This window comes from Pongo pygmaeus, chromosome 9, assembly GCF_028885625.2.
Source record: "Pongo pygmaeus isolate AG05252 chromosome 9, NHGRI_mPonPyg2-v2.0_pri, whole genome shotgun sequence".
Classification (NCBI taxonomy): domain Eukaryota; kingdom Metazoa; phylum Chordata; class Mammalia; order Primates; family Hominidae; genus Pongo; species Pongo pygmaeus.
This window is the reverse complement of record NC_072382.2, coordinates 38,808,393-38,832,704: the sequence shown is the minus strand read 5'-3', so window position 1 is coordinate 38,832,704 and position 24,312 is coordinate 38,808,393.

Sequence of the window (24,312 nt, the reverse complement as noted above, 5' to 3'; positions counted from 1 at the left end):
ATTGTGTCCTTTGCAGTAACATGGGTGCAGCAGGAGGCCATTATCCTAAGTGAATTAACACAGGAACGGAAAACCAAATATGACATATTCTTACTCATAGGTGGGAGCTAAACATTGATTACTCATGATATGAAATGAGAACAATGGACGCTGGGGGCTGCTAGAAGGGAGGAGGCAGAAATGGTGGCAAGAGTTGAAAAATTAACCCTTGGTTACTATGCTTGGTCTCTGAGTGACAGGATCAATCATAATCTAAACCTCAGCATTCTGCAATATACCCAGGTAACACACCGGCACATGTGCCCCCCCACCCACCCTGGAATCTAAAATAAAGATTAAAACTATTAAAAGAAAAAATGGAGAAGAAGATTTTGATTCAGTAGGAATGGCAGGGGAAAGCTGAGAATCTGCATTTCTGTCAAGCACCCAGGTATTGATGAGGGATGCTGGTCCAAACACAGTACTTTGAGGAGCAAGAACCTAGAACAATGGATGTATAGGTACATGGAGAGCAAATAAAGGGGCAGCAAGTGCTGCTGTGTTCACCTTTGAGTTTCTGCCTTGTGGATGCTAAACACTTTGCACCCTTTCTTCCAGTTCTTCTGTCTCCCTGCTAGCTGCCCAGGACCTCATTTGTATCCAACAGCAAACACAAATGTATAATGATAAGCAAAGGAAGGGACAGGGAAGCCAGGGACAACTTTGGAAAAAACAAATCTTGAGCTAGGTCTTCAAAGCTGTGGTGGACATGTGCGTTCACCTAGATAGGTGGGAGAAAAGAGCAGGAAAGCATGCCTTTACTGTCAAGTGCTTGAAATTGTTGGTTTAACGTATTTTAAGAGCTAAGGAATATGCAACAGGAGTTAAATATAGTTATTGAACATTTGCCACATTTATGAACTTCAAAAATGTTAAGAGAACATTTTTATTTTTTCTTTCTCACACGGGAGGCTTTGGAAATGTGTACAATTAGCACGGATTATCAACCCCAGTGGGTGGGGAGTCCCATGTGCACCTCCCACGATTTCTTACGAGTGTAACTCCTGCAGGCAGCACCAAGCAAACACAGCTCTGGCTGCTTTCCTTTTGACAACTAAGGTTTCATTCCAAATCAAACCTAGAGGCAATGCTCGGGCTTAATTGTAGGCATTTCAGAGTTGGAATGGTTAGATTCGCACCCAGCCTGTCTGCAAATCTGCATTTGGGAAACTGACGCTTTCTAGCACAGCTTTTCCATATTATCTGTATCTTTCCTTCCATTTGTCCACACCTCCAAGACTCTGCTCACTTGCATTCTCCTGCCTGGGGTACTCTCCCAGTTGAATTTTAAAACCTAGTTCATTGTTCTAGTCTAGGCAATCTTCATCCCACACTATATTCTTTCTTTTCAACCAGATCATCCAGCTGCAACTGTAAGACCGTAAGGTCTTTGAGGGCAGAGTCTCTGTGTATTTTTTTTTTTTTTTTTGAGACAGAGTCTCGCTCTGTTGCCCAGGCTGGAGTGCAGTGGCATGATCTCGGCTCACTGCAACCTCCACCTCCCGGGTTCAGGTGATTCTCCTGCCTCAGCCTCCCAAGTAGTTGGGACTACAGGCAAGTACCACCATGCCTGGCTAATTTTTGTGTGTGTGTGTGTATTTTTAGTAGAGATGGAGTTTCACCATGTTAGCCAGGATGGTCTTGATCTCCTGACCTCGTGATCTGCCCACCTCGGCCTCCCAAAGTGCTGGGATTACAGGCGTGAGCCACCACACCCAGCCTGTATTCTTTATACTACCTAGTTCTGAGACATCTACATGGTAGGGGTCACAGCCTTAAACACTAATAGCGATTAGGGGCGTTTGCTTTGCAGTTGGTCTGTCCTGGGTTTGAATCCCAGCTGTGTGATTCGATAGCTGTCTAACCCTGAGAAATCACAATAGCAACAGCTCAACCACACTAACAGTGTTAATCATGAACACTTCTTGAGTTCTTATGGTGTGCCAGGCCATTGTGCAAGTATTTTATGTATACTCTCTTATTCAATCATTGTAACAACCGTATGAGGTTGATGCTATATTGCTTTGTCAAAGTCTTAATTTATTCATCTGTAAAATGAAGAGAGTATGGGATTTCAGTAATAGCCACCTTGTCTGTAAATAAGATGATATATGCAAAAAAATTGTCAGTGTGTTACCTGAGTGATTATGCATATGTGGGCCTGTATGCATACACAAACACACAGAGATATCCTCACACAGACACACACACACACACACACACACACACACATATATACGCTGAAACTATGTACTTGGGCAGCCCAAGCACTTCAAATTCATCTTGAAACACCAGCTCCTATTCTTTTCTCCCCTATTTCAGTTATTCACATTACCACCCACCCACTCACTCAAGCCAGTAACCTAAGATGCATCCTAGGTGCAACTTGTTCCCATAGCACATACTATGGTGCCACACACTTTATCTAAAAACCTAAACACTTTATCATAAAAACCTTATGGGGTCTGTATCCTTATAATTCACATTCTACATTTTAATTAAACTTTAATACACAATCCTGTGAGGTGTGTACTTATTTTAGAGATGAGTAAACTGAGGCACAAAGTGAACAAGTAACTGGCATATGGTCTCAGCTTGGCCACAGTGCTATCCTCAGCCCCATTTCTAATTGATCACTATGTCCTACTTACACTACTTTATAGATGGTTTTCTAATCCATACCCTTTTTTTTTTTTCAATTCCCATTGCCATTTCTTAGAACTTTGCTACAATCACCTAATTGGTTTCCTTGTCTCTAATTTTTCACCCCTTCTAAATCATCCTCCACCTGCTACAACATTGACCTTTCTAGGGTGCACAGTTATTATTAATCTTTAGTTCATCATCTTTCAATGGTCCTAATTTCTCTTAGAATCTAAGTCTGAGTTTTGGGTCCTCCATCATGTAGCATCTCATCTTTTGTCTCCTACTTTCACTGTTTGTTACTTTATAAGTGAATTGAATTACTTGCAGTTACCAGAATTTCCACTGTAGGCAGTATGGATAGAAAAATAATAATAATGAAGGAACCAGGTAGTATATTAGGTATTTATGTATGTTATGAACCTATTCAATATTTGGAACAACGCTATGTGGTCTATACTACTGTAATTACCATTTTACACACAAGGCACAAAGTGGCTTACAAACTGAGGCAAAGAAGATTAAGTAACTTGCCCAATTTCACACAACTTAGATTTAAATCCAAGTAGTCTTGGCTCCAGAGTGTATGCTCTTTGCCAACATGCTTGGAAAAGCAAGTAGGGTATGCTGATGAAGTGAGAATGTATTAAAGAAAGACCAGCTCTCTACCCAATCAGGTGCCTAAGGAGGGCATAGTCTGGTCTACATCCTTGCAGGTCCAGAAATCTGATCTCAATGCTATTCCTGCCCACACTCACAATGACCTGATTTATGAAGCCAGAATGCCAGTTTACTAAATTACAATGAGATCTACAACTCTCCGTTGAACTAGATAGACCATAGAAACACATCGTCCTTTTGTAAGTGCAGTATCAGAGGAGGATAAATAAGTATATAATTCTCATATGCTTTATGCTTCAAGCTCTGATAGCCTACTTCATCCATCTGCACTACTAGAATATACCTTTGAGGTGGACAGGGTACTTTCGTTTGCCTAACAGCCTCCTCCCCTTACCACTCTGAGAGACAAGGCTTGGATGGGCACTGATCTATTACTACTACTGCCTTACTCATCTGTGGGAATATCCTATGATTATTTCTTGATCTATGTTCATACTCTTAATCTAGTTACAGTTACAAGAGCCATTCTTTCTCTTAAGGTTTGTTTTGAATATCTTAACTCCAGTTCATAATGTGTGGATTTTATTGGTTAATGACTGGAGAACAGTTATATTTTCTTTTCTTTCAACAATGTTGATCACTTTTATAAACTGGATTCCTTCAAGTTTTCTCACAACTCTTTGCCTTTACATATACTAGTCACACGACTTGACTAACTCTTTAATTCCAGGAAACAGTCTCCAATTTGGCTACGCCAGATTGGGTAACCCACTTGCGTGTGTGCACTACCTTGCTATCTTCACAATGACATTTTTCATAACATGTCTACTTATTTGTACTTGCAATTATGTATGTAATGCCCGCATTTTCTCTGTATATCTGGCTGAGAGTCTTCCATGAGATTGAAGTCAAGATATCAGCTGGGGCTATATTCTTCTAAAGGTTTCACTGGGTCTGAAAGATCTGCTTCCGGTGGATCTCACTCACATACCCAGCCAATTATCGCTGGTTGTTGGATGAAGGCCTAAGTTTCTTGCTACATGGCTCCATCCTTAGGTATACTTGAGTGTCCTCATGAAGCAGCAGCTGGCTTCCCCTGGAGTGAGTGATTCAAGGTAGCAAGAGAGAAGTGATGCAAATCATTGTTTCCACAATATGCTATTGGCTGCACAGATAATTCCTATTCAGTCCGGGAGGGACTACACAAGGGTTTGATTACCAGGAGGTCATTTTGGAGGCTGGCTACCACAGCCTATACTTGCCTTTGTCTGTCTTGCTGATTAAAGACATGGAGCTCAGTGCTTGTTGAATAGTAGAAGCTCTATAAATAGTGACTGAAGCCAAAAGATAAAGGAAGAAAGATAAAGAAGGAGGTGGGGGTGGGGGAAGAAGAGAGAGAAGAAAGGAAGAAGCAGAGAAAAAAAGAAAAAAATTATTTCTTCACCTGTGTCCCTGGCAGAATTCTTGGCTGCTTAAGGATAGGGACTGGGATGTTCTTCAAAAACTCACTTTAGCTGAATCAGTTTGTTCCTAGCTTAGCACACATTGGAATCTTAATGGATGCCAGTTGATTGAATGACTGAATGAATGAGTGATGAGTACATGAATGAGTACTGAATTAAAGCAAATTTGTCTGTTTTCTGACTTTGAGCAAAAGCTCACTGAGGGCTAGAACTGGAGGATTTCCTTCTTTACCCTTGTTATGCCTATGACGGTATTGAGCTCACATTAAGCCCCTATAAATACCTTCATTGAATGAATGTGTGAATACATGAACAGGTCATAGAAATCGCTATCTAATGAAGCTTTATACATATTTTATGTAATTTGTACAGTGCAGGAACATGGTATACCAGCACAAAAGCCCAGTTTCTCTCCTTCCTCTTCATCTCTGTCTAAACAGCAAGATAGTGGCTGGTATGTTCATAGAATATATCGATTTTGGGGGAGGAGAAGGACGGTTGTCTCTGCTGTTTGCAAAGTAAATGTGCTGCCCTTAAAGTATCTACAAAAGGATTCTCAAATGTAAGCTTCTAAGTTCACTAGCATCATAAATTGTGATGCTTCTTTTAGTCCAGGCCTTTAAAGTTTATTTCCTGTAAAGGAAATGGTGGTTCTTTATTTTTGCATGAAACTGAATAGTTTACAGAATACTTTCATATTCATTTTTTCATTTAATCCTTAGAGTAACATTATGGGATGGGTAATATTATCCCTGATTTTTAAGTTTAAGAGGCTGAATTTTTGCTAGGTTGTGATTGTCCAAGATCACATTATTTTGGATGCAGCAGAGCTAGAATGAGAACAAAAGCCACTCTTCCAATTCTCAAAATTTCCCCCTTAACAGAAAAACCACAATACGTGTGTGTGTGTGTGTGTATCATTTCTTTCCATATCCTGAAAACTCTCACAAGTTTCCATTTTATTTAAAAAATGTGGTCCAATGTCATCCATAGCCTTGTTAAGAGAATGACTGAAACAGCAGACAACGGTAGTAAACCTAGAAAGTAGGCAGTTCGTGTCAAAAAGGTCTGGGGACAAATGCAAATATCTCAGCGGGAGGGCAGAGGCTGTCTTTGGACAGAAACTGTTACAGGTAGGTGGGGGGTGAGTTAAGATAGTCTGGTAGGAAACACTCTACCTCAAGACACTGATTCAAATATAGAACTCTTGCCCTGGTGTCTTGGGCATGTTTGTTGGAAAACAGAAAAAAGAAATAAATTCACACAACATAAGAACAAGGAAGTGCATTGCGTAATTATAGGAAAATTGCCCATAAGTAAAATGCTGGAATTACGGCCAAGCCTCAAGAAACCTGGAAAACCATCAGCCTTCTCTTCTCTGTCCTTGCTCTGTTTCTGGATGCATATGGGAGCTCATCTTTTCTTCTCTTGAGAATTTTTTTTATCCCTTTTTCTTAAATTGATTGTTTCTATTTACTCAGTTATAGCAAATGGCTCATATATTTTCTAGTTGTCAGTCTCTGCTCCCCATGATGTTTCTGCTTGGGTTTCTTCAAAGTGTCGTAACCATTTAGTGTCCAGATACCAAAAAGCATAGAAGAGGAAATACGAGTAGTTGGTCTTGGGCAAGTGTTTGCCTCTGGTCCAAGTTGCTATGATCAAGAAGAGAGACGACATGGTATGAATATCAGGAGTCCATGGCTGTAGGCTGTATGGTTCTCTAAGAAGAAAGTATGGATGCTGAGAAAATGAATAGAACTTCTGGTTCATTGAAGACCTTAAAAAACCAAAGCTGCATAGTATTCCATGCAGCTTTGGTTTTTTAAGGTCTCCAGCATGGCACATGTATACATATGTAACTAACCCGCACATTGCACACATGTACCCTAAAACCTAAAGTATAATAATAATAAATAAATAAATAAATATTAAAAAAAAAACAAAGCTAAGATGAGCAAAACCAGGATACAGTTGAAGAGTACTAGATGCAGGATTAAAGCATGATCATTAGCAGGAGGACTTAACATTGAACTTCTAAGCTACTTATCCAGAGATCCTTAAGATGGCTTTAAGTAGGGATAGAATTGTCCCTGGTCCCAGCCTGTGGTACAATGGAACTGAGAGTCGGAGTGAGGAGTCTTAGCTAAGAAGAGTGGAGTGCTTCAGGGGTAGAGAGTCAAGAAGATCGTTAGGCTTTTTAAGCTAGGAGAGCCAATTCCTTATCTGGGTTAAAGCTTTTCTAAGACTAAAATTTTGGCTTTCTGGGTAGACCCAACAGGTAGGCCTGACTGCCTCAATAAAAATAGTAACATTAAAATCCTCAGGCAGCTTATGGAGCTATACTTGTCATTGAGGAAGGCAGAAAACCAACATCTGATGAGCAACTGCTATGGGCCAGGTACTTTTCCCATGTTATTTAATTCTCCCATAGCAATCCTCTGAAGCAGTCATTAACATCACCCCTATTTTACAGAGGAGGAAATGGATTAAGTAATAAACAAACAATACTCTGCTGCTCAAGCTACCAGTCTAAGCCCTTTTTAGCTTCGGCTCTTCCTTCCCCATCTCTCTTCCTTTTTCTTTCTCTTCTTTCTTCCCTTTCCGTTTTTTCTTCCCCTCCTCTCCTTTTCCTCCTTTTCTTCTTTTCCCTCCCCTTCCTTTTCCTTTCCATTCCATTTCATTGCATTTTTTAAAGACTTTGAATCAGACTTTGTTTCTCAGTGCCTTTTTGGACTCCATATTTGCTACACTCTTTTAATTCATCAGATCTGCAAGTGTTTTGTTCTCTGCCGTCATCTGCGCTGTTGATGGTAATGCTAGATCCAGAAATGCCTGTTCCTAGTTCCTGACTCTCCCTACTGAGCTGCCCATCCCAGGGCACTTGAGCAGCCTTTTTGGCCCAAGAGCCATTGTCCTGGGGGTTGCCCATTGCTGTTATCATCATAGTCACTATTTACCACTGTCATGTTATGCAGCCTCTTTTATTTTTTGGTAGTCAACAGTTAGCATTTCTTTTTCAAACTTGAAATGCCCAAAGCACTCCTCATTATTAGCAAAAGGGTCTCAAGACTCACACTTTCACTCCAGTCAGATTTGGGTCCAAATGTGATTACAGTGAGAGCAATTGTGATGATAAATCTGGCCAGCTCCTTTGTAACTCAATCAGCTGGACACTAACAAAGGGAATTGGTAAAGGCTTCAGGGAAGAGTCAAGACAGCAATTAAGGGGCTGGCCTTTAAAGACAATATTGGAAATATTTAAGCCTTTACATTTGGGTCTGGTGGCAGAGAAAAAAGTTATGATCCCAAAGAACATGCTGAAGAGTAATTTCTCCCGTGCTGTGGGAGCCTCTGTAAGACTGGGGTAGGATGCCGCAATAGCTGTCTGTGAGTTTTCCCTTGCTCTCCCCTCTATGTCCTTTAAAAAATCATAACATCACGACAATATTATTACATTGTTAGGAAAAGGAGACAACAAACGAGAGTTCCTTTCTTATTCTATACAACTCTTGCTCTCATATCCTCTGCTCCACCAGCATCTCTGTAACATAATGAAATGTAGATGTTTCAATCCTCATTCTATGTAAACTTTCAACAACGTTTGACACTCTTATCCACTTCCTTTTCACCTTACTCTCCTGTTACTTTCCTCCTACTTCCTTGCCTATTTTTTTTTTCTAGGGTCCTTTGGGTTATTCTCATCTTATATCTGACTTTCACATAGCTAACACTTATGTAGCTCTTAATATGTATCAGGCACTTGTCAAACCACCCCATATACATTATCTCAGCAAATCCTCCTAACAGCCCATGAGAAGTCATCCCAGCTTTACAGATAAGGAAATTGAGACCCAAGAAAGTTATATAACTCTTAGAGCTGGGGATCTGACCTTAGGAAACATAATTATGGCATCCTTGTTTTTGACAACTACACTAAACTGCTTCCGTTTATTGAAATTCCTCATACTCTTATTCCTAAACCTTCTTACCTTCTCAGTCTGTAATTCCTCTGCAGGTAGTTGTGGCAATTCCTGTGGCTTAAATTACCATCAAAAGGCTAATAACTCCCACAATTATATTGATAATCCTGACCTCTCTTCTCACCTCTAGATATTTATATTCAACCATTACTAGCCATTTCCACGGAATACCCAACAGAGACTTCAAATAAAACATGTCCATATTCTTAAGACTCATTGTACATCTCCTTCCCACCACTTGTCACAATTGCAGTTGAGTAATTACTTTCGTAATTATTTGCTTCTGTCTTCTGTGTTAGAATGGAAACTTGATAAGAGCAGAAAACCTGTTTTGTTCATCTTGGTGGCCACAACTCCTATCACAGTGCCTGGCCTACTCTAGCTGCTCAAAACTCCTTTTTGGAATGAATGAGTAACTTTTTGAATGAGTGAATAGGAAAGAAATTTTTAAAAGAAAAAAAGTCCTATTACACTTTTCATTTTAATATACAACTTTCTAATGTTAATCAATCCCTTGCATACATTTTGAATAAGTCATATTCATACTGAGTTACAACTTAGTATTCCCTTCTTTTCACCTAACATTAAATCTTTAAATAGTTTCCATATGTATTTTATTATGCTAATATTGCATGTGTTAAATAACAGTTCTCTATACTGTTGGCAAAGATTTCCTCCCAACATTTAATTAATATAGGCATATTTGTAATAAACGTTTTTATGCGCACAGCTATGTTGTTCTTGTGAAATATTTTCTTAAAATAAATCCCTAGAAGTATTCCAAGTTTAAATGGCATGAACATTGTTATGTGTGCTGACATATATTATAAAATTACTATAAAAGATGGTTGCATTGACACCACTCATAGCAATAGATGAGGGTTTGATCAGCATTGGCAACAGCATCTCAGTTTCTGAATGCAAACTTGGATGAATTGCAGAACAGCAGATGGAATGTTTTTTATGTACAAAAGAATCTTACTCCTGGCCCAATTATGTTATCTTTCTACCTATCATTTAAAATATTTTTATTGTGGTAAAATATATATAACATTAAATGTACCATTTTAATAACTTTATTTTTTATTTTTTATTTTTTTATTTTTTTATTTTATTATTATTATTATTATTATTATTATTATTATACTTTAGGTTTTATGGTACATGTGTGCAATGTGCAGGTAAGTTACATATGTATACATGTGCCATGCTGGTGCGCTGCACCCACCAAACAGTGGCTTTAATAATGTTGTACAAGTAACATCACTGTCTATTCCAGAACTTAGTTGTCATCCCAAATAGAAACTCCGTAACCATTAAATAGTCACTCTCCATTTCTCCCTTCCCCTACTCCCAGGCCCTGGAAACCACTAATCTGCTTTATGTCTCTATGATTTGCCTATTCTGGGTATTTCATATAAATGGAATCAGATGTTCAAACAAAAAAATTTATACATATTCATGGCAACTCTATTCACAATAGGGAAAAGCTGGAAATGCCCCAAATGTCCATTAACAGAAAATTGAATAAACAAAATGTGATATATCCATACAATGGAATATTGCTCAGCTATAAAAATGAATGAAATACTGATACATTCCATAATGTGGATGAACCTAGAAAATATTATTCCAAGTTTAAAAACATAGATATTTATACTTCATCAAACCATTTTAACAGTGTACATCAACACAAACAGCTTAAGAAGATGAAATACATTTGAAAGGAACGAAAGATGCGGCGAAAAAGTACAACCTAAAACACTCATTATCTGGGACTCAGTTTATGCTAATTAAATTTAACAAGCATTTATTGAGTACTACTGGGGGTCAGGCACTATTCTATGTGCTAATGCTATAAACTGAATAAAAAACAGCCCTGATTTCAACAAAATGATGTCCTAGGAAAGATATAAACATGTCAATAAATAACTAACATGTTTAATATGCATAATGTATTATGCTGAACAATATATTCTGTGTTGTGAGACCCAGATGAGGGAAAAACTAATTCTATCTGGAAAAATCAAGGAAAGATACAGAAAAGAGATATCATGTTTGTTTGGTCCTGAACTTTCAGTAGGGATTGTCAGGCAGGGAACTGAGGTACAAGTGTGTTAGGGCAAGGAAGGGTAGAAAAGGAAAATCACTTTAACCTTCCCCTTCCTTCATGCTGATTCAGATCTCTGTGGGTCTCACAATCAGCAATCTATGTTCCCATAAAATGATACTACATCGGTGCAAAAGTGATTGGCATTTTGCCATTACTTTCGATGGGAAAACCGCAATCACTTCTGTACCAGTGTAATAACACTTTATCACGACAGTTTTGAAATAAGCTGAGAATAATTTTGATTTTATTTTTACAAAAAGACAAGTAGAGCCTTGTGGATGCTTGATGACAATAATTTTTGAATATTAGTAATGTCAATATTAGTTGCCATTAATAACGTGTTCAATGCCACATTTTTTAGTACATTTTCACTGGTTTCTAAGAAGAAATAGGTTATAGATTTAATGATCTTTGTACATGAAAGGGAAAAATTTTACTGCTTGTTAGAATTATAATAATTTTAATTCAAAACACTTTTGTCTGGTCCTTTGAATGAATGACAGAGTTAGTCTACCATCTCTGACTCTGAATGCTCATAGTACAGAATGAGTACCCAAAACATGCAGTAGATGTGCCACTGTGCCTTCCGCTTGCCCCGTGACAGGTATGTCTAATTAATAATTATGATCTTTGTTGATGAGCGCAGACATGCCTCTGAATGCCTATTCATATAGGCAGCCATACCATGATTAATCAGCAGCAATTGACAAAATTCTATTGCTATGTCTGTCAGAGAGGAGGCTATATTGGGGTTGGGAGTCAGAAGTTGTGGGTTTGAGGCCTAATTCTTTCTTTAGCAAGCTAAGTAACTTCTCTGAGCCTCAGTTGCTTCAGCAGGAAAATGCTATCAATATTGACTTTAAGGGTTGTAGGAGGATTGAATATGGTCACATGAATTAAAGGGCACAGCTCCAGTAACATAGTAGGTGCTCAATAAATAAGTGTAGTAAAATCAGGATCCTTTGACTTGCCTAGTTCTTTCTGCATCTTGCTTCAATGCATCTCTTTCTGTCCAAAAGAGAAATGACAGCTGTTCCTATTATTGCCGATGTTGCTGCCATTCTTGCTTTTACCCAAAGGAAAAAACAAGGAGCCATTTTCTGCTTCCTCTCTTTCAGCCTTTGTGACTAAATTCTGCCAATTTATTTGAAGCAACTTTAATTCTTTTCCCTCCTTTTAGCTGACCGAGCACTGCCCAGACACTGGTGTTGGTTCATAACTATATGCCTGCATTATTTCATCAGCTTCCTGTTTTTCCTTCCTTTATTTCGAGGTTTTTCAACCTCTGCACTATTAACATTTTGGGCTGAATGAGTCTTCATTGTGAAGGGCTCTTGGGTGTATCTTAGGATGTTTCGCAACATTCATGACCTCTACCTACTAGATCCAGGAGCATTTCCTGAGTTGTGATGACCAAAAATGTCTCCAGACATTGCCAAATAGTTTCTGGTGGGTGGAGGAGGAAATAAATTGTCCTCAGTCAAGAACCATTGCTCTAATATTATTGTTTTAAATCATTTCACCAAGCTGAGAGATTATCAATCAATGGTATTTTTGCTATGATATTTCTTCATTTCAAGGACTGTCAATAGATTTCTATTTCCTAAAGATGTTAATACCTTAGCCTAGTTGTCAAGTTTATCAATAATTGGCCCTAGTTATTTTTCTTTGAACTAGAACTTTTTAAAGTTTAATGCACCTATTAATCATAAAGTTATCTTTTTAAAATGCAAATTCTGCCTTAGGAGGTCTGGGTGAGGCCTGAAACATGGCATTTGAAAAAGTTCCCAGGTGGACTTGATGCTGCTGAACTACAGAGAACTTTGAGTCACAAAGCATTGAAAGACCTCAACCAAGTGCTTCAGTACCTGCTGAGTGTTCATAAAGGACCAGATCCTGCTTAAGAGGAGCTCATAGAACAGCAGAAGGGAGAGAGAAATAAGCAAATAACTGTAATAAAAGTCGATACTTGTTATCATTGAGGTAGGATTACAAAGATATGAAGATGCATGTAAGGGAGAAATTCATCCTACCTGGGGCTGATAGGTGAGGGGTAAAGAGGAAATACCTGCAATGATTAGAGAAAGCTTTGATATGGAAGTGCTCCTTGATTTGGGCCTGTAAAATAGGTAGGTAGTCTATCAGGTGGAGAGGAAAGGGAGGTACCTTTCCTGGAAGTGAGAACAGCATGATCAAAAGCAGAGAGACATAAAAATGCAGGAACTGTGTTCAGTGTGGCTAGCACCCAGGTTGGGACTGAAGAGGTTCAGTAAACTGCTTTCAGAAGCCTCTTGTCTGTCATACTATGTATTTGAGATTTATTATGTTAGCCAGAGGTTTTTTAAGTAGGAAAACAACATGATCAGGTGTTTGTGTTTGAAAGACCATGCTGACGGCCGTGTGGATGGTGGGTATAATGAGGAACATCCAGGAGTCAAGCCAAGCTGCTAGAGGTGAGCGTCTTAACTAGGAAGAGAGCAGCGGAGGCTGCGGTGAGCTGGAGCTGACTCACACCAGCCCACAAGCATCGATGGGGGGCGTCTCTTCCCAACTCCACATGTAATCATGGTGGTAGCTTGAAATCAGCCACAGTGGGAATATACACCATGAAAAGTGGCAAATGCCAGAAATATTTCCCTGAGAGCCAGTTGTTAAGCATTTATTAGCACACCACTGTGTGTCACTGAGGAAGCCAGGTGTGATAGCCACCTGGAGGTGATTTATTAGATGTGTCAGAATGAGGAACAAGAATACATCACAGATAACATGCCCTATTTGGGCAATTGAGTTGATTCATTTATTCATACAATGCATATTGATTGAGGACCCCCTATATGCCTGGCATTGTTCCAAATACCTGTCCCTGTGGAGCTTACATTCTAGTAACATGGTGTCATTAACTGAGAAAAGCTACGGGCAGTGGAAGATACTTATTTTAGTCTGGGATACGGATGGTATCCAGATGGAGCCTGATATGGTTTGGCTGTGCCCCGACCCAAATCTCCTGTTGAATTGTAGTTCCCATAATCCCCACGAATCATGGGAGGGACCTCTTAGGATGTGATTAGATTATGGGGGCAGTTCCCTCATGCTGTCCTCGTGATAGTGAGTTCTCACAAGATCTGATGGTTTTATAAGGGGGTTTCCCCCCCCACTTCATTCCGCATTTCTCGTTCCTGCCACCAGGTGAGGGACATGTTTACTTCTCCTTCCGCCATGATTGTTAAGTTTCCGGAGGCCTCCCCAGTCATGCTGAACTGTGAGTCAATTAAACCTGTTTCCTTTATAAATTACCCAGTCCCAGGCAGCATGAAAATGGATTAATACAGAGTTTCAGGATTAATAGAGAGTCTTTCAGTCATAAACGTACAGCCATATCCTGTGCTATACTTTCTAGAACATTTCACATACAATTCTAATTGTTTACAGTAACTTTGTAGGGCAGATGGGAGAGGTAGCTATTGCTCAGATGGGAAAAACTGAGGCTCAGCTATTTAAAGAGATTTGCTCAAAATCACAGAGCTAGTTAGTGTCAGAGTCAGGATTTGAGTCCCAGGTTTCTGACAATTAGCCTAGTCCTGTCTGCACAGTGCCTGTCCTACTGTCTGCTCAATCACCATTATACAAATGATCACTACAAATTATATGATGAGACCATCATAGAGACGTTCCCCTGCATGCTGATGCCATTTTCACCCTCAAAGTGCTTCCCTGGCTGTGATCTCAGTTCCTGCTCACGGCCCTAGGTGCTACTCCATGGTGCTCATTTGGGCTTGTTGCTAGGTGCAGCTGAGCTGAGAGTCACAGGCTCCCTGCTCCCTGCTGTAAACCATGGTTGCTCTGATTATGCTAATAGTGGTTTTGTGTGCTGTTGCTATCAGAGACAAATCTCTCCCATTCCTGTTTCTGCTTCCCTTCCCCTGTGCCTGCTCCCGATTCCTTTCCATCTCACTAATTTCTGTCTCAAAATGATACACCGTTACCTCAGGGATTTACTAAATAATAATAATAAAGAAAAAACAGTAAAAACGGGTAGCAGTAGCATCTATATTTGTTGAATGATGAGTACAGTATCTATAAATACATTCTTAAAATAGAACCAGACTGGTTCAAAAATTGTACTATAATATTATAAATATTAAGTTCATAATATAATATTGAAAGAGGGAAATATAAGGTGTGATACAATGGACTTAGAAAATGGGGGCTCCAATTGCTCAAGAGTCAGGAGTTAATAAAACCAAATACTGCTCATGTCTGAGATAATTAAATGCTTTTCTGTAGGCATTTGGGTGAACACCCAGACAGAACAGGAACTATTTTCCAAATGGCATATCACACTAACTTTCCAAAGTGCAGCTACTTTCACATAACTAGCTTTCCCTTTTTCTTTTGTAAAAGCATTTTTTGCGTGCACATGAGTATATGTCTGAATATATATTTATATATGAGACTATATATATAGATATGAGTGTATCTAAAGCAGCTACAGTAGTGTTGCTTGGCTGAGTAGGAGGTGATACAGGACTGTGCTATTAGTGAGCGGGAGGTAGGAGGTGGCTATGGCTGATGGGCAGGCGTGTGAGGTAATTGCAGGGTAATACCGTCTGCAGGTATTTTTAGATGACACGAGAATGAGAGGATGTTGGTTGGTGGTGATGGTCTTTCTTCTTCTAGAACACAGTGATGAAACACACATAATAAGAACATAAGGCTTGCCAATTTGGAGCAGACCTTTTGTCCATCCAGCCTAAACTATCGATGACAGAGTCATCAACAGCTGTGTTGTGGGAGAGTAGGTTTTTAATCTTCCTTGGCATCCAGCATAAATGTTAGGGACTATGCCCTCAAAATCCTGGGTTTCCCTTAATAAGTCACTGTAGATGTGCCATCTTTTAATCTATTTCAATCTTTTAAATAAATGTTGGCTTGGGCTATTTCTTGGGGAAGAAAGTGTTTCTTGGTTTGGCAAAGTTTGCTCTCCACTGCGTCAAGCAGAACGTCTTTAAATTATCTTCAACTTACTTGTTTTTTTCTTAAGCTTTAAGGGGGCACATAAGTTATTTAGCTCTAAAATTCATTGCATTTTGTAGGATTCTAGCTTATCATCATGTTTTCCCTGTGAGAAATATACCAACTATAATCAAATGAGATTATGAAGATGTAAGTGTTCTGGAAACTGTAAAATTTCTATAAAGTTACTGTCATTTTTACTCATGATCAAAACCTAGGAGTCTTCCCCAACTCATATCCATTTTCCAGATCCTAGTCATTTTGTCAAATAACTACCTACTAATGTAACATTGTTTTAAAATTTAAATGCTACATTCAATGGTGGAAACTCTTTAGGATCTACATTCCTGAAAGGAACAAGATAATTAAAAATATTCGTTGGGACAAACCAGCCTGAACTTTCTCACATTGCATCTGCCATTCCTGTTGAATATGGGCAAGACCAAGTCTCTCTTATCTGGAAAGCCAATATCTGAGATATAGGTTTAAAAGCTCTTTCTTATTTTCTTTTACGATGAGAGCATTCTAAAGTGTGCTAGGAAAATTTAAACCAATATTTGTATTAGAATAGTACTTTAAAAAGCAAATTGCTCATAAATATTAGTTGTTGAAGTACCCTTAAAGAAATTTGATGTATTGCTATACTTCTACTTTTACATTTAAGTATTGCTTGTTTTTACGTACAATCCTCCTATAACTTTGCCAGAGTTGTAATTTATTTGTGTGTGTGTGTATGTGTAATTTAGTTTCAAGACTTGTTTTAGGCCCTGAATGTCTCTTGCTGGATTTCCCATCTCAGAAAATGGCACCTAGCTCCAAAGAGTCACTGGTGCAAAACCTACAAGTCTTCCACCTTCATATGCAATCAGTTTCCAGGTCCTGTGCAATCCATCCACTTTTCTCCATCTGCACTCCCACATCTTCAGTCCAAACTAATCTTTTTACAGTTTCCAGCAGTAGAATCCAACTAGTCTCTTTGTATTCACTGTTGCTTTCCTCAATCCAGTCTCCAACTAGAGTAATTGTTTTTAAATACAAATTTGATGACATTCATTTCCTCCTTAAAAGGTTTGTTCCTGCTTTTAGGTTGATACCCATTACTCTTACAGCAGTCTGTAAGGCTGGCAGGATCTGTTCTATATTCTGTTCTCCACCTTCTCTTCCCTCAGATACCAAGTTAATACTCCAGCCCCATAGACTTTCTTTTTTTCCATTGTGTCATTAAACATTGCTATCCCCTTTTTCTGGAATGCTCATCGCCTCCTTTGCATGAGGCATGCCCTGACATACATGGGCACACACACATCCCTGTAGTCTTTACTGAGTTAACTCCTACTCACTGTTTCAGGACTCTCCTTAAAAGGAACTTAGGAAGCCTGTGTTGACCACTGAATTCCCCAGACCTCCAGACTTACGTCTTCCAAGTCTTATCTGCTAATATCCCCTTTCTAAGTTTCCATTAAAATACCCAGAGCAATTCTAAATATATAGTTTCTCTGTGATTCATGTATGTCTCTCTTTCCTTCTAGACCATAGGCTCAGTGAGGGCAAATAACTCCTCTGATTTACTGCTGTATCCCTAGCACTTAACATTGGTCTTCATCCATTATGGCCATCCGTTCAATAGTTATTTATTGGATTGACAAATGATTGTTCTGTAAATATTACAGTGGTCTCTTCTAATGCAATCTCTTTCTAACCTATTGTTAAGGCACTCTGTAATATCAAGATAATCAAGTGGTTTCTCTTTCAGGTAAATACCAAAGTCATATGCCTCAGATTGCACCACCATCAACCTGTGAGAAAATAGTGTTAATATCACTGGCTTGCACGTAGAAAACCTCAGTCATCCCAAATGACTTTATTTAAAGCTTTCTCGAAATACACAAGGACTACAGTATTTTATTGGAGAACATTTTTTATACATTTTCTTAGGTCATTTGGCTTTCTCATTCTACTATCTGCCTTGTCAAAAAATTTAGTTTGTCTATAGAATGGTCTTTAATTCAGGAATTACAACATTATTTAACATGCATAAATCAATCCATTTATTTATTTACTTATTTATAATTTTTGGTATTTATTCCATGGACTGCTCAGCAGAATGTATTTCCTTCTTTCTTTTGGGGGTATATCCATATTTATATAATCTATATTTATATCTATCTATATGAAGTCTCTATATATATTATATAAATTAATTAAAATTATTTTTATAAAATATATATTCATATATTTATATATATTTAAATATATATAAAATACATATTTTAAACTTACTGATTTTTTATTTTTTGTAGAGATGAGGTCTCACTATGTTGCTCAGGCAGGTCTTGAACACCTGGGCTTAATAAGTGATCCTTTCATCTCAGCTTCCCAGAGCACTGGGATTACAGGTGTGAGCCACTGTGCCCAGGAATAAATCAATCCTTAAGTCCCTGGCACTTATAGTATTGGAATATATAGGCTTAATATGCCCAGCATGCACATTCTCTCTTCAGAAGACTAAGTTCTTTGACACTAGTAAAGTGGCTTTTTTGTTTAAACAAGGATAGGCCTTAAAGAGCAATATATCAGTAGCTGTTGTCCCTTCAAGAATCACATATTTGTTGCTGTCTTTTGGAGTTAACTCATCCTATCAGCACTAGCAGCATATGTGAGTGAATGAATAAAATGAGGAATGTATAAATTTAGGCAAAAAAGCAAATTAGAAGGCAATGAGTTTATTGTTTTCTATAGCCAAGTTATAGAATCCCTAATTGCCCTTCTACTCTGCAAGTCTGCTGAATAAATACAACAGTTTCCTGACCAGAATTAGATTAGTGACACTGAGTGGAGACTTCTTCACCTGGCAGAACCTTCTTGTCCCCAACCAATAGAAGGGAGTTAGGAAATTATGTCTTCTCCAAGAGGACTTTCTCGTAATTGTGCCTGGAAGGGATGTTTTGACGGCAATGAAAAACATTATAGAATTATGAAAATGATGATGAAATTTTTAAGGAAAAAAATGGTTTCTAAATCTCCCCTAGGCATTTTGAGAAAATATTTTGGTATGTATTCTATGTCAAACTCTGGCTTCTTAGTGATTAGTATAAATGGTCGTGAAGAGGCCAATGTTTATTCTTACAATAGCCACCAAGGCTGGCAGGATCCGGCCTGCATCCAAGAAAATTGTATTTTCAGGTCACCCTTCCTTCCTCTTCCCATGTTCCTTCATGTTGTTTACTAAAGCTTGCTGAAATAAAACTTTTATCAGGCCCCAAACCAAAGCTACTTCTTCCATAAGATAATTTTACTTTGGGTTGATATTTAACTAGAAGTGACAAGAAAATATTTAGTGGAAGGGACATGAAATTTTATGTCAGAAAATGTGGGTTTGAGTTCTGACTACTCCTACTGCATGCACCATTTTGGCCTGCTCCTTAGCAATTCTGATCCTTCCTTCCTTCCTTCCTTCCTTCCTTCCTTTCTTCCTTTCTTCCTCTCTCCCTCCCTCCCTTCCTTCCTTCCTTCCTTTCTTTTTTTTCCCTAAAAGAAGACCGATGCCAGAACCTGTCTTATAGGGTTATTATAATAAAAAAGGTGTGATAATGGATATAAAAAATGCTTGATAAACTGAAAAAAGTTCTACATTTGTTAGTTACCATTGTCATTAATTAGCAACAAAGACCGTTTATGCTATTGGCAATTACTAGGGCATCTGATCATAAATTTAGCATCAGCCAAATGCTCTCCAAAGACAGCTGACATTTAAATAAACATGTCACTTATCTGTGGAATTGGAGGCTTTATATTCTATCCCTGTGTTAAGTCAAGCAAATTATTTGAACTATATTATTTATATTATTCTGTAGAAATATCCTAGGTGACTTTTAGTTTATGATACTCTATGATTTTATAAAGATTTGATATTAAAATTATCCACTTAATATAGCCTTTCTCTATTTTTTGTAGACCTGGGGCTAAAGATAGCACCCATAATGCTGTTGTTAAACAGCATCCTTTTTGCTAGGATAAATAAATTCTTGATTCTAAATCCAAGGTAAGTTTTGACTGCACCTAGATTTAAGTCCTTCCTTATGACAGGAAATAAGACTGCTATGATTTCATGGCTTTTCTTTTTTGCATTTTTGTCAATTTTATTAGACTGTTTAGAGCTAAATTTTGTGAAATTTAATGGAACGTCTGCCCAATCTATTCATTTAAGTACACAGGAACATCTTTCCCTTGAAATTGCTCTTGGTGAAGGGAATACCTGGTTTTCTTTAAGTCACATTGTATATTAGCCAGTAAGTTGCTTTCAGTCGTTTTGTGTTCAATGGAGTGTAAATCTTAAATACATAAATAACTACAGTCAGGGCAAAGATGCTATATAATTCAGATTTCATATGTCTTAATAAGTATATTCAATTCTATATCCCTTTGGGACTCAACCTGATGAAAAGAAAATTGCATTGTAGTTTACAATAGTAAGAGTGAGTAGTTATGCAATAAAGCTTTACTATCCCCCCAAAACAATCCACATTTCAAAGAAATGTCATGGTTGAGACCTTTTACCTCTTTCAAGTGCTCCTCCCCACTTCTCCCACTTTTAAAAATCACAAACATTTGGTTTTTCTTTTCTAAGTCTATAGAATATTCACATTTAATACCTCCCATACCTCCTCATCTCTAGACAGGGGTCTCTTGACTGCATCCTGGCTCTTCTAGTGGTTTCTCTGTTATCTAGGCTCCCAATGGGAGCCCAAGCATAGGAGGGAGGCAGCAGAGGACTGGGCTTATCCTACATGTCCTCCCAAGAGTCAACCTTTTTTTTTTTGAGACAGTCTCACTCTGTCACCAAGGCTGGAGTGCAATGGTGCAATCTTGGCTCACTGCAGCCTCTGCCTCCTGGGTTCAAGCAATTTTTACGCTTCAGCCTCCCGAGTAGCTGGGACTACAAGTGTGAGTCATCATGCCCAGCTAATTTTTTGTATTTTAGTAAAGACAGAGTTTCACCATGTTGCCCAGGTGGTCTCGAACTCCTGAGCTCAGACAATCTACCTGCCTTGGCATCCCGAAGAGCCAAGAGTCAACCTCTTGAGCTGGACTTTCTTATCTTACTATCAATCTCCGAAGGCCACATTCTCTTAAGCACTTGTGTTTTAAGAAAGATAAAAGAGAATTTGATCCATCTTAACATGCCTTGAGGTGTACATCTTACTGAGGCTAATTTTGTCAACTTTTTAGATTATCCTTTCTTGTGTCAAAGGATTCAAGGTCCAATGAAGTCCTATCTGTAAAAGAAGCTACATCCATCTGGTGTTTAGAAAACAATAAAAATATTATAACCAGATGTTTTGAAACTTAGAAAAGTTTTTATTTCATTTATTTCATTAAACATTTTGGAGCAACGTATTAGACACTTGGGATACAAAATTGTATCAGTTATAATTTTACCCTTAAAGAGTTCACTAGCTCACAGTTGTCATTGCGATTAGCAACTAGCTCAATACCTGACATATAATATGCAATCAAACAATGGTCACTAAGTGACACTGACCACTCAGTGTCACTAATCAAATTTTGGCCTGGAAACTGTTGTATTTATTCAACAGACTTTCAGAGTAGAAGGGCAATTAAGGATTCCATAACTTGGCTACAGAAAACAATATACTCATTGCCTTCTAATTTGCTTGTTTTGCTTAAATTTCTACATTCCTCATTTTATTCATTCACTCATGTGTGCTGTTAGTTCTGATAGGATGAGTTAACTCCAAAAGACAGCAACAAATAGGTGACTCTTGAAGGGACGACAGCTACTGATATATTGCTCTTTAAGGCCTATCCTTGTTTAAATAAAAAAAAGGTTGCATATTATGAAAAAAGAATAAAATAATTAGATGTTTAGATTTGTATAAGTTTTGCATTAGCATATGTATAGTATTTTACAGAAAAGGAATTGAAACCTGCTTTCCTGTGTCTATTAAGTCTCTGGGTGTCCTATTTGAAAGTTTAATGTTTCACTAAAATCTGCATTCAATATTGCTCCCCCCAACAAAGAAATTTTCACACCATTCTGTCAGAACAAGGTCAACCCCAAATCCTTTTTTTGTTGTTGTTTTTTCTTAAGAAGAATGGATGGGATAAAAATCACTTTTGCAGTTTGTTTGTTTTCCACATGGCAAAATTTTCTCCAAAATGCTCAACTATTATTTCAGGTACTTTCCAAATCGTCCAGTCTCTAGCAGTTAGGTTTGGGAAGTAAAATGAATCTCTTGAGAGTGATTCCTTGAGAATGTATATTACTCCCTTGTCCATTCAATTATAAGGGGAAATGGTGTGATCTTCAGGGTCAGGGAAGGTACGTACAAAAGTACATTTTGAAGACTGTGACAGGTATATTTAAAAGAACAGTCTCACTTTTATAGAAGGTTTCTTTAGAGATACAACAACTTAGAATCATAGAGTCATGAATTTTGAAGATAGCTCAAAAAACCAGATCATTTTGGAATTTACTTAGACTTTTTTAGATTTCTTGCTCAACTTTAGCAAGTGTCACTAGTGGAAATAATCAGTAAAAATAGAATAGATGCTTCATGTAAGTGGTCCAAGCACATTCAGTTAAATAAACTTAGAGTGCTAAGTACTTTATTGCAGTCATACCAGATTAGATTGCATTGCTTTTACATTCTGAGACAAAACTAAACTTTGTTGAAACAATATCCTGTTAAGAAGTAGCTGCTGTCTTGGTTTTGCCCTCTCTGGGCAGCATTATTTTTACTGTAATAGTTAAGCAGTAGTTATTTTATCCATTTCAGATATAAAGATGCTTATGCCTGGCATGGTTTTGAACACAGGATTTATGAGGGCAAAAAAGCAAACTATGTATACATAAATGAATCTGTGTGTTGGAATGAAATATTTATATGTTTGTAGTTACACAGTGCACTTAACTAAAATTTACATCCAACAGTTACAAAAGCTATAGAGTGCTCATCTTCTTCTTCGTAATTCATACTGGTTTCTGCCTTCTCAAACCACGACTCTGAATTTTATTTATAGAAATGGCTTCATATTTTTATTTTTAATTACTCAAAGTTTACTTTTGTTTAAGTTCCTGTCTGGTGCAGTTAATAGCATGATCTTAAGTTCCTTGCTTGGCTTGGCCATTTATAATACTAGCCATGTGATGTCTGGCTAGTTATTTAACATCTAAGTTTCTTCCTATATGCAAACTGGGAGTCCTTATAGCACTTAGTTTATTGTGTGGTTATGAGAATTAATGAGTTGGTACATGATCTTAGTTCATTGCAGCATTAAGTGTTAACTATTGCTATTATTACTATCTGTAGAAAACTGATGAGATTATGTTGTAAGGATGCTTTCCCAAATGTCTATCATTTGTTATTTATGACTGTGAAAATGATCTGAGCAGCACAGGGGTGTCCTCTCTCATGGTCTTACACTATGGCCTTTGTTCCATGAGCTATCTGTGGACCTCCATAATTATTTGAGCCTATCCTTGGGCAATTTAAAGATCTGCACAATATATTTATATAATTATGAATTATTTTTTGTTTATGAAACTCTGTATTCTGTGGACAAGATGCCCTCTTTTCAGAGAAGCTATGTTAGTCACATGGGACATTTTTATTTAACTCTATCTACAAGAGAGCCCTCCATACATAGCTAGGTGGTTAAGTTGCTATTTTAATGAAATAATAGGTTTGGACATCTGCTCTACAGTAGATACTCAGTGTAGGTAATTTACTGACCCTGCATGCAATAGCCTTCTATCTTGGTGTTTGAGGCATACTTTCTATGCTTTCTAATGATTTGTTATGACAAAACAATGCCTCCCTACACTCACTGTACATTCTCTGAAAACTCCTCCCTTATTCCACTGAAATTCAAACTGCCCTGAATTACTTAATTCCTCTTAGATTAAAGCTGATTTATTCTTTCAAGGACTCCTAGTGTACAGGAGGGACATTTGGGATGTGGGGGAAGAGAGTTTATTTTTAAATTTTCAAGAACCCCTAATCCACAGTCTCTCTTCCACTCCCTCTTTATCCCATTATTCTTGTCATTTCTGGGAACAATTGTGAATGCTAGTTTGTGTTTGTGCATTAAAAAATATGGTAGTCAGGAACTGACCCTTCTGCCATACTAGCTGGATCCATTCCTTTCAATGTGGAAATGGGGCCGTTGAGGGAAGAATGGCCAGTGATTGAACTGAAGCTCCTCTGCAAGTGAATTTAGACTATCATAACAAGCTAAAAACACATTTCCAAAAGCATATCTGAGAAGAAAGTTTACATTTATGGTACAGTGACGTGTTCTGGGCCAGATACCCACTGGATTCACTCAGGGCATACAATGTTCAGTTATCTTTGAGATGGAAATCTCTCAGAGATTGCAAAGCCTCTAGGCCAATGTACTGAGTCAGAATTGATAT